The sequence below is a fragment of the Canis lupus genome, chromosome 7 (assembly GCF_003254725.2).
Source record: "Canis lupus dingo isolate Sandy chromosome 7, ASM325472v2, whole genome shotgun sequence".
Taxonomy (NCBI): domain Eukaryota; kingdom Metazoa; phylum Chordata; class Mammalia; order Carnivora; family Canidae; genus Canis; species Canis lupus.
In genome coordinates, this window is record NC_064249.1 from 21,960,292 (window position 1) to 21,972,054 (window position 11,763).

General features: G+C 40.9%; 1 long non-coding RNA gene across 1 annotated transcript in view; it reads left to right on the plus strand.

The window, feature by feature from the left end:
• LOC112648251 (uncharacterized) overlaps positions 1-8,025 on the plus strand; it is a 53,815-nt gene extending 45,790 nt beyond the window's left edge. Inside the window, exon 6 of the long non-coding RNA XR_004817310.2 lies at positions 7,700-8,025. This is a non-coding gene — a long non-coding RNA (uncharacterized LOC112648251). The remainder of the gene's footprint in view (positions 1-7,699) is intronic.
• The last annotated feature ends 3,738 nt before the right edge of the window (positions 8,026-11,763 follow it).

Consider the following 11,763-nt stretch of genomic DNA (forward strand, 5'->3'; position numbering starts at 1 on the left):
AAGACTGGCTGCTTGTTGTCATTCCGATCTCAAAACATCACCTCCTCCAAAGGGAAGGTCTTCCCCAGGTACCCAATGTAGTGAGCTCTTCCTCCACCCTTGTGCCCTTCCTCTTGACCATGCACTATCTTTTTGTACTGTACTCTTTTCCTTAGCATACTTATCAGTATGTGAAGTCACTTATCTTGTGGATTGTCTATCTCCCCATTACTAGAATATAAACTTCAGGAGAACAGGAACCATATTTTGTCCCTCATTAGATCCCTATATCTGTACCTAGAATGCTGCCTACTAAACATAAGTTCTCAATAATTAGTTACTGAGTAAATGTGAACTCTATCTGCATATAGCTTCTACTCATTGATCTGCTGGAGAAACGTTTAATAAGTGCTGTTATTCTATTATTCTATTTGATGGCCCTTTAAATATTTGGAGGAAGTCTTTATTATCATGCAACTATATCTGTGTGTGTGTGTGTGTGTCTGCATGTGTATGTGTATGTGTCTGGTGTATGTGTTTCTCCTGGATATTTAAATCAATCTTTATATGAAAGGATTTCCACATACTTCACTATCCAGATCACCTTCTCCTGGATGTACTCCAAGAGAAGATTCTTCAAAGTTAATTCCACTGGTGACTAAAAATAAACTGAATGACACCAAAAATAGCAAAAAGAAAAAATGCATTCAGGCTGAGATTAACAGCCAACTCCTATCTTGGTCTAAAGTATTTTTCCGTAATGTAGAATTTAAGGCATAGACAATCTTAAAATATTTTCTTTATTCTTCTTTCCTATAGCAAATAGCTCTCCCCCAGGGCCTCCAAGCACTCAGCCTTAAACATGTATTATTTACTTTCTTGCTTACTGCTTCCCAAGCTCTGATCTAAGAGAAGAGAACCAGAAGACAAAGTCTTTGATTGTATTTCTAGCCCTAGCTTCTCCTCTGACTTGAGACTTGTGCATTCAGTATCCCATATAGTTACTCCCCCAGTTGTCCCATAGGCACCTCAACTTCAACACATATTGGGGACTTCTCTTCCTACTGCTAACCTTTTCTCTATTATTTCCAGTGCCTTTAAGTGAGACCACCATGCCTATTGGTATCCAAGTCTCAAACATCAGAATCATTTTAGATTCTTTCTTTTTAAATATTCACTTCCAATCAATTTCCAGCTCTGCAACTGTACCCTTCCCATCCCCTTTATTTTCACAGCCCTAACCCGGGCCTTCACAACCTCTTGGTTGTGGCCTCCTGAACTTGGCTTCTCATTTTCCCACCTCTGTCTTACTCCATGTAACCCCATCCATCTCCTGCACTGCTAGAAGTCATGGTGACTTTCAGTGCGTCTCTTTTACGATGGCACCTAAACCTCCTAACATTGGGCCCAAGGCGTCCTTAGTCCTGACCTGTCTGCCTGGCCAGCGACATCCACCATTTTCTGAATTGTGCTTAATTCTAAAAATCTAAACTAAGAATTCCCCCTACACACCACACACTTCTATTCCCCATGCCTTTTCTTTTCCCTCTACCTGAACTTCCTTTTACATCTTTCTTTATGTAATACGAACCTTCAAGGCCTAGAGAAGCAGCTGCTTCTTCAGGGAGCCTTTCAAACCCTCTGCTGGGCTATCTATATCCTGGACCATTCTTCTAGCATAGTATACCATGTGATTCCCTGCCTAAGCACTCAACATTAGTTATAGAAATCATCTGTGTTTATACCCTGCATGAGCTGATAGCTCCTTAAAGGCAGGAAATGTCTTAATTATTTTGGTACCTATTCCCTAGGACCCAGGAGAGTCATCATCACACAGTAGGCATTCCACAAATGTTTACTGATCTGAAAGCCCCTTTGAGGTTGAAATATTATAAGAGGTCTCAATGTAGCACTCGTAGACCTAAAATACCATTGGAATACTCTTACATTACAAAATGAAAGTGTTTGTAGTTCTCTATCATTCCTAGCTCCTGATATTTCAAACCTTGTATTCAAAAATACTTCTAATATGATATCCTATGGCACGGCAGCAGGATTCAGGGGGCTTAGAGTGGCTAGTGCTGCACTGATATGTGATCTTTTTTACCTTGTTATCTGTGGCTAAACCATATTAAATAAGATAGATGATAAGATACGTGTCTAAGGCCAATACAATGAAATTTCATGTGATCTAACAGTAGACAGTTATTAAACAATAGAGTCCAAGATGCTATTGTTATTTATGTACATATCTTAGTCCTCACTACAACATTTCCACCTGGAAGACAAGGCTGAGGACTCATTTATCCTTGAAACTCTGAGAGTCTCTATCACAGTGTCCCACACAAAAAATGACCTCCATAAATGTGCGTGGAATGAATTGAGGCTGCTAAATGGAACGAAGCTGCTTTGAGGCACCACTTTTGTTTGCGATAGTCCTAGGAATATATGTAGTGACCACCTCTTCCTCCTTACAATGAATTTCCTTGTCAAATGCCTCTTTAAAAGGCAGGTGAAGATAATTGCAAGTCAGCTGGAAGTGCTGCCAAGATACGACCTCCGGGAAGGCCTGGAGACAAGTGGTATTGTGCAGTGCTGCTAACATGCAATGTCTATCTGATTCAAATAAAGAATCAATTTGAAATTAAGATGAGTAACGACATCAAGCACTTATAGTCATAGCAGAGGGCTTTGTTACCAGGCCCTGGGAGAGGTGGGGATGCCTCTCCTCCCTGCTCAGCCTTCCCTTATCCTGTCAGACTCCAGCTAGTTGGATTCATAAATGCTCAGCTCTTAAAGGCTGTGATCCTCCATAAGTATTTGCTAAGCAAAGCACAGCACCTCTGCTCCCTTTTGAATTCAACAATATCAGTTTTCCCCGACATTCATTCATTCACCTGGTCAAAAATCATCCATCAAACACAAGTCACAAGTGACAATTTAAGGAATTTACAGCTAATATTCTCCATGGTATTTCACATGGATTTTCTGCAGGCACATAAAACACAGAAGTGAAGATGCTAGTCCAAGGGACATGGCATGCAGTTACATGAGGGGAAAAGGGACTCTTAGTTCAGAAAGTTCTCATTTTTCCAAAGTCTGCAGAATCTCCTATAGAGCTCTTGAAAAATAAATTTGTAGAAACTGAATATTAATTTGTTCGTGCCTTCATATAAGGAATTTGTGCCACGAATAAAAGAGAAAGAGTGATGATTCTGGATAACAGAGCAAAACAGGAATTCTCAAACTAGTAAAATCCTTTCTCTATGGAAGCTGACTTATAGGCACTGCTTCTAGAAAACATGAGAATCATATCTTTCTTCTCCTCCTGTCTCTAGTGGTAATAAACACTGTTGTGTTGCTGTAATATAATTGAAACAGAGACAGATATGGAACCCAAAGCCCTGATTTTCATACTTCTTTCGTTACTTAAAAGCTGACATTAAAAATATTATTTAACTTCTCCTAACCTCAGCTTCTTGTCTATAAAGCAGGATTATAGAATGTACCTTACCAGATAGCTATGAGGATCAAATTAATGAAAAAATACTTGCTTGATATTGAATCCTTGTTTGATCTAATTATCAGTAAGACTTGTTAAGATATAATGTTTGGGGGCACCTGGGTGGCTCAGTTAAGAGTCTGCCTTCAGGTAGGGTCATGATCCCAGGGTCCTGGGATGGAGGCCTACATCAGACTCCCTGCTCAGCAGAGAGTCTGCTTCTCCCTCTCCCTCTTCCCTTCCCTCCCTGCTCATGCTTGCTCACTCTCTCTCTCTCAAATAAATAAAATCTTTTTTTAACAGAAAAAAATATGTAATGTTGGAAATTCACAACATCTTTTCTTTTTCTTTTTCCTTTTTTGCCAATTCATGGTATTTGAACCAAAAAAAAAAAAATGGACTGAAAGTATCTGGAATTTCTATAAAACTGTTAGTCCACAAAAAGCTACTTTAAAAAATCTTCACTTCCACACAGATGAATCAGAGTTCAAGCAATCAAGTGAAGGGAAGCCCTGTGCTGCCACAGGTTCTGTGGTTTCTCAAAGCAAACAACATAGTTGCACCGAACATCTAATCAGGACGTGCTCTGTGCTGGGCACTAGGCTGTGCACTTGATATGCATCTTCCCTTCTAATCCTCAGTATAACCTAAGAATATTGAGCTCCTCAGCACAGCACCACGGCCCCCAGTGGAGTCTGCACATATGGCTAAGGCAGACCACAGACAGCCTGCTCTAAGAAGGAAGGCTTGTTATCCCAAGTCTGAACCCTGAAGGATGCTAATTAAGCAAGCAACCTATGTCCCTAGCAACCTTGTTTCCTTTTTCCTTTGTTCTCTCTCTTGCTCTATTGTGACTTCATATGGGGCCTTGTGGTCACCTGCTTCTCTCTCTTGGTTGCCTCTTCCACAGATGCCACAGTGATCTTCAGAACCTGAGCTTTTGGCCTTTCCACCCTCTGAGAATCCAGAGTACTTGGCAAATAACACTGCTTGCTTTCATGAGTTCTCTCTCAGGAGAATGAGAGAGCCTGGAAGATGGGAGCTACTCCTCATCTATACCCCTCATCATATCTGCTGGGTTGCATGGAACAGGGGGTTCCTTTCTCCTCACTTTCTATTGGGTGATTCTTGGCCCCTGCATGCACATTTACAATTATGTGGAGAGTGTTTAAAAATACCCATGCCTGTGCCCAGTCTGAATCCAATGCAATCAGAATTTCTGGGTTCGGGAACTGAGTCTCAGTTTTGCTAAATCTTCCAAATGGCCCTAAAGGCAGGGCTGAGAGCCAGAGTATTTGTGTTTATGTCCTAGTGTTTCTCTGTTGTCCCTTCACTCATCTCACTGAGTATAAGAAGACTGGCCTCCTCTTCTCTGGGTCTTCTGAACTGCAGAGCTTGCCTGCTCTGCTTCTGGCCAGGCCTTGAAATAAATAGTCAGTGCTCTGCCCTTGAGATCAAGGCCTGTAGTCCTCTAGTGCTGCCTGTGTCTCCGCAGGTAGACTTATTTAATTCTGGAGCCCATTGTTTGGAAACCTACTCTTACCCCAACCTAATACTGGATACAAATTCATTTTCAAGTGTAGTGAATTTGACATTTATATCTCCATTTGCCTGACAATATCCCATCAATTGATTTAGAATTTAGGAAGAAAAGATATTTATTATCTCCTTCAAGTCAACAGCATCCTCTTTTTCTTGCCTGGTGCCCAGGCCATATAGATGCTTAATAAATATTTGTTGAATGAGTCAATTCCCTATGCACTTCCAGTAATATCCATTCTCTAAATTTCAGTCTTACTTCTCTCTCTCTCATCCTCCACAAGCTACAGATGGTATAAATGCTGCAGTCCTTGTGAAGACTGAAAAAGCAGTCAGACAGATGTGTTGTTCATAGCTCCCTAGTCAGGCATAACTAAACATTTACATTTATTACCAATTAGAGGGGAAACAGACTGTAGTTTTATGCACTGTATGTGGCTGGATATATTTCTTTCTGGGATCTCACTAAAAACTTCAAATGTATCATTGGATCTCACTCTCTTTCCAGCTCGAACCTCATTGAAAATGCCATTTAAATAGAGGTCTATCAATGACAGCACAAATCTACACATCATTCTTTCACCCACCCATGGAATGCCATAGAAGGGGGAAAAGCAATGTCACAGAAGGGCAGCTGACCCAGTGTAATTGAATTGAACCCACTCTACTGAGAGTCTGTAGCATGTGCAGAATTGATGGAGTTATGGTAGTCTTTGTTGAAGGCGATGCATGTAAAATTGTTGATAGTACACAGTATACAACAATATGTGTGAGCCCATAGAATTCTGCTGTGTTTACAGCCCTTTTTCCATTGAAGATAAAATAGAATGAGTGAAAATAGTACTAGCAGTGACTTTGGAGTCATTTCCACAAAGCATCAGACTCAATGCCGAAGAATTCACTGAGTTCCAGCTAATTTACAGTACATCTCCCATATAAAGTACTGACCCAACCTCATCAGAAAAATCAAAGGAAAGCACTGGTTGAAGTATAGGCAATGCAAATTCTGGTCTCAGCTCCTGTTAACTCAGCGTTTTGACCTGCAAAGTCAGATGAGTGCCCCAGGAACTTTCACTAAGAAAATAATGAGATTTAAATTAAAGATTTAAATAAGGATTTCATCACAAGTTATTTATAATAGAGACAGTTTCAAAACCAAATGCCAACAGGGCAGGGACTGGTAAATATATAATAGAAAACCAAATGTCATTTAAAAATTATGGTTTTACCATAATGAGGTATCACTTCATACTCACTGTAATGCATGACTATCACAGAAAAAAAGTGCTGGTGAAAATGTGGAAGAATTGGAACTCTCATGCATTGATACTTGTAGAGATGTAAAATGATCCCAAAGCTATAGAAAACAATTTAGTACTTCCTTAAAAAGTAAAACATAAAATTAACCATATGACTCTGTAATTCCTCTTTGGTATATTTCCAAAAGAACTGAAAACAGGGGGTCCCGGGAGACTCAGTCAGCTGAGCATCCAACTCTGGATTACAGCTCAAGTCATGGTCTCAGGGTCCTGGGATTGAGCCCTACATCAGGCTCTGTGCTTGGTAGGGAGTCTGCTTGAGATTCTCTCTCTCCCTATGATCCTCCTCCTGCTCTGGCTCTCTCTCTCTCTCTCTCTCTCTCTCTCTCTTTCTCAAATAAATCTTAAAAAGAAAAACTGAAAACAGGTAGTCAAAGAAGTACATGTACACATATGTTCACAGTGGCACTATTCATAATAGCCTGAAGGTGGAAACAGTCCCAATGCCCATTAGTGGATGAATGGTCAAACAAATTGTGGCAAATACATACAGTGGAGCCTTTCTAATCCATAAAGAATGAAGTACTGGCACATACTGCAACATGGATGAACCCTGAAAACATTACGCTAAGTGAAGGAAGCCGGACACAAAAGATCACATATTGTATGATTCCATACATATGAAATATCCAGAAGAGAGAAATTCATAAAGACAGAATGTAGATCATAGTTTCCAAGCATTGGGTTGGGGGGCGAGGGGCACGAGGGAAGAAAGGGTAAATACTATTTAATGAGTTGGAGGCTTTTTCTAGGAGTGACAGAAAGATTTTGGACCTAGATGGAATTGGTGGACACAAAATATGAATGTCCTAAATGCCATTGAATTGTTCATTTTTAGATGAACAAATTTTTTTAAAGATTTTATTTATTTATTCATAGAGATGCAGAGAGAGAGGCAGAGACACAGGCAGAGGGAGAAGCAGGATCCATGCAGAGAGCCTGACGTGGGACTCGATCCAGGGTCTCCAGGATCACGCCCTGGGCTGCGGGCGGCGCTAAACCGCTGCACCACCGGGGCTGCCCTAGATGAACAATTTTATGTTATGTGAATTTTACCTCAATAAGTTATTTTTCTGAATTGTGATTTTTGTTTGTTTGTTTTGTTTTAAAGATTTTATTTATTATTCTTGAGAGACATAGAGAAGAAGAGACATAGGCAGAGGGAGAAGCAGGCTCCATGCAGGGAGCCTGATGTGGGACTCAATCCCCGGATCCCAGGATCACGCCCTGGGCTGAAGGCTATACTAAACCCCTGAGCTACCTGGGCTGCCCCTAATTGTGATTTTTGAAAGATATTTACTGACATGGGAAAATTCACATTATGTACATATTTTTTGTTTTGTTTTTCTTCTTTTTAAAGATGTATTTATCCATGAGAGACAGAGATGGAGGGAGGCAGAGGGAGAAGCAGGCTCCGCAAGGAGCAGTCAGCCTCGTGCAGGATTCTACCCCAGGAACCTGGATCATGACCTGAGCCAAAGGCAGGCAGACGCTTTACCAACTGAGCCACCAGGTACCCTACGTACATATTGTTCAAAACTGGACTTATAATCCCAATTTTGTAAGCTTAAAAATGTATGTGTCTATGTATGCATATGTATATATGTATATATATAAACTCACATATATATTCACCCATATATATATTTATTCATATATATCATCTTCGCCCCACCAAAAAACTGAAAAGAAATTCAGAACTCTGATAATTGAATTATAGACTATTATTTCATTTTCAGAATATTTTGCATACTCCTTAAAATGAGCACATGCCAATTTTATAATGTGAGGGAAAAGAATATTATTGAATAAGAACTGGGTTACAAGTCTATCACTAAGGTTCCTCCAGCTCCACAGTTCTAGCGGTCTAAATGTGTTACATTTACTTGATTGCCTGTTAGATGTTGGGCAGGACCAGATGAGCCTTTTGGGTAGGCATCTAGGAAATGGTGATTTAAGGCAGGCAGGCAAGAGCGGAGCATAGAGACATTCAATATACAAACAGTTGCATAGGCAATCTGCATGCACAATTTCAGTCCTCATCACGTTGTTCATAAGTGGTGCTGCTAGAAGGACATACTTATCTGTTATCCAGCTCCAGAGCCCATTGTCTCTGAAGGCTCCTTTAAGAGTTATGGTAACATTCATGGCTCTCATGTGGACTCTTTCCATAATATGTGCATCTGAAAATAAAATAAATGTTCCCATCCTGCACAGCTACCCTAGCTGAATTCCTACATAACAGAAACTGAGTTGCTTGACTTTTTCTTTTTATTATTATTATTATTATAAATTTATTTTTTATTGGTGTCCCATTTGCCAACATATAGAAAAACACCCAGTGCTCATCCCGTCAAGTGCCCACCTCAGTGCCCGTCACCCAGTCACCCCCACCCCCCCACAGACTGGATAAAAAAGCAGGACCCATCTATTTGCTGTGTACAAGAGACTCATTTTAGACATATGGACACCTACAGCCTGAAAATAAAAGGTTGGAGAACCATTTACCATTCAAGTCGTCCTCAAAAGAAAGCAGGGGTAGCCATCCTTATATCAGATAAACTAAAATTTATCCCGAAGTCTTTTTATTATTTTTTAAAGATAGCCTACATTATTGATGAATCCCAATGGGTGGTATCCTAAAATGATCATCTCTTGTTTGACTTGTCACTCATTGTGGGATCCTGAACTTCTTGCTATTCTCAATTCAACCTAACTCTTTTTCTTCCTATATCTCAGTGTCAGCGTAACTTCGCAAGAACGCTGAGTTAAAAAGGAGAGTTGGAGGTAATGCTCACATAGTCTGAACATTTTACTTCACATTCACAGATTTGTTTGTTTTTTATTTTTACCACTGTGTCATCTTTAGTGATTTTCCCCCAAATCCTAATTATCTTTGTGGATTAAGAATTCTTACTCTTCGTCTGACTAATGTGGGTCAGTAGGTATAAAAAGGGAGCTGGACCATTAAAATATTTGTGCTAAGATGATACTAGAAGATTTATTTCTGCTGGTGGAAAATTCCTTCTATGGGAGGAGCATGTACTTGGGCCTGTGAGAAGTATAAAATCTCCTTTAGTGTTTCCAACAGAGAAAAGATTCATAAAGAAAATGAAGTCAGGTGATCCTTCAGAAAGATTGAGTCAAAATGCATGAAGTAATTCATAACAGAAGATACAGAAGGTTGATAGTATGTTCACCAAATCCTGAAAGCATAGATGCTGAAGAATCATTGACTATTCTCATATCCACAAAAGAAGAGTTTCAGGAGAGTTTTGTCAACATAACTTAGGGATGTAACTAAGCTGAGTTTTGAGAGAATGGAAGGTGAATCATTTCGAGCTCCACTAAGAACTGGTTCTATAAAACTGTGGCAGAATGGAGTTGGATTCTTCTGCTACTAAGAAGGCTGAGACATTGCTCTAGATTCCACCTACAGAAAAACCTGGAAGAAGTGGAGGGGTGATTCAATACCTGCCATGTGTCACCTTCATGTGTGCCAACCCTCAATGGAGACTAAGACTCATTATTTACCATTATAGACCTTTATAGAGTTGTACCTCAAATAAGGTCCACAAAGGACAATGGTGTATGCCTTCTGAATGTCTGTGTGCATGCTGTCTTGAAAGTTGGGAGGGAGTGTTTGTGGATAAAGGAAAAGTCTGGGGAAGTCTACTATCCCTATCTAAGTCCTGCTTTTTGTTGTTGTTGCTGAATTGTAAACTGTGAGCCCTCAGTTGATAACCTGACACACTGATTACTGGTTTTCTAGCTCTTTCTTTGAAAGGACACTAATCCAGCCCCAGGCAAAATGAATAGCACTGGGATTAACCAACAAAAGATCTCCTTTCCTCTACCTTGACCTAGATCTTAAGAGGAGGTCAGTATTTATCAAGAGGCTGCTATGGCATCCTAGCCAGCCAAGCAGAGCATTCACCAGGCTTGCCTGACCCCTCGTGGAGCTGTTGGTTCCATTTAACACACACACACTGGGCTCACTCCATGGATTCCTTGCCCCAAGACAACATTTCACAATTGTCTACATTAAATCATACTGTGTTCTCCACCCTCAAGTCACTCTGAAGAAAACGTTTTAAGGTCCCTCAGGATCCAACACATGGGACCTAATTAGTTGCTCTGTCCGCCAAGTTTAGTTGATCAAGAGGAAGATCTGATACTCCAGAGTTGATATGTTCCTCTAGCATCATCACCGTGTAGAGGTTTTGTGAGCTGCTGTGCTACAAAAATGGCATATCTTGTGCTTTAAGCAATATGAAAATCGGTCCCTGTTGTCACTTGTAGTGCCGCATATGTATGCTTCTCCCATTGCACTACTCAGGGAGCCTTCACTTGATACCTGGAAACTCATTATTAAGGTGAAGAGACAGGAAGCAATGTCAGGTGTGACAGCTTTGAATGGACATCATCTCAATGTTAACAAAAACCTCTCGCTTCCCAGGATTTCTCTGTGTTAGTAACACCAGGATATATTCCTCCCGTGGTGCTATCTTTACATTTCAAAGAATTAGTTGAGGGCAAAGAATAAAGAAATATGAGATTTGCTTTCCCCAAAAGTGTCTTGATTTTAGAAAATGCATTGGGCTGCCCCTCACATAAAAACAGGATGCCACTGACTCTGCATACAGCGTGTGTTTTGCTCTGTTTTTCTAACAGTCAGGTTGGATTTATGTAGAGCCAAATACACACACTCTCCTGATCTCCCTGTGGCCAGTGCTCTAAGATAGCTGGTTGGAATTAGAATCTGAGTTTGCTATCATCAGAAGAAACAGAAGCTGCTGTGTCCAGCATTATGCAGAACTAAGATCCACACTGGGATATCCAGATTCGCCCAGGAGAACCAGAAAGACTTGAATTCATTTAATGATCCTACAAGCAAGGTCAAATGGCGAGAGGGCACTGGGAATGCTGAGACAAACCAACTTGATCTGTGGAGGTAAGATGAGCAAGAACAGGGGAACAAAAAGGGGGCAAAGAGCTGGGACTCTGGGAGACAGGACCTAAGAAGATCCCAATGGTTCTACCCTGCAGCATCTCCTTGGCCTGGCTTAGTTTTTAATGGGCTGAGTACAATTTAGCTACTGATGACTTTTCTACCTCAGACATGTTCCTGAAAGCCAGAGTGGCTGGCGAGTTGATTGCAGCAGTCAGCGTGGGGTCCTGACTTTCAGATTTGTGCTCTCAGCCTGGGCTCTGATACAGGGTTGAGGGGAGAAGGGACCAGAGTCGAGCTGCTTCTCTGGGAGAAGGTAGCATACCAAAGCTCTTGGGATCTGGGGGGATCAGTTCTCTCTATTCCCCAGCTCTGGAGGACCTGCACCTCTGTCCTCTTCCCCATAAGGAGAATGCTCAGGAAGGCTGGTGTTGGGGGCAGCAGTGTCCTTCAGAAGCACCCTGAGGGGCCAA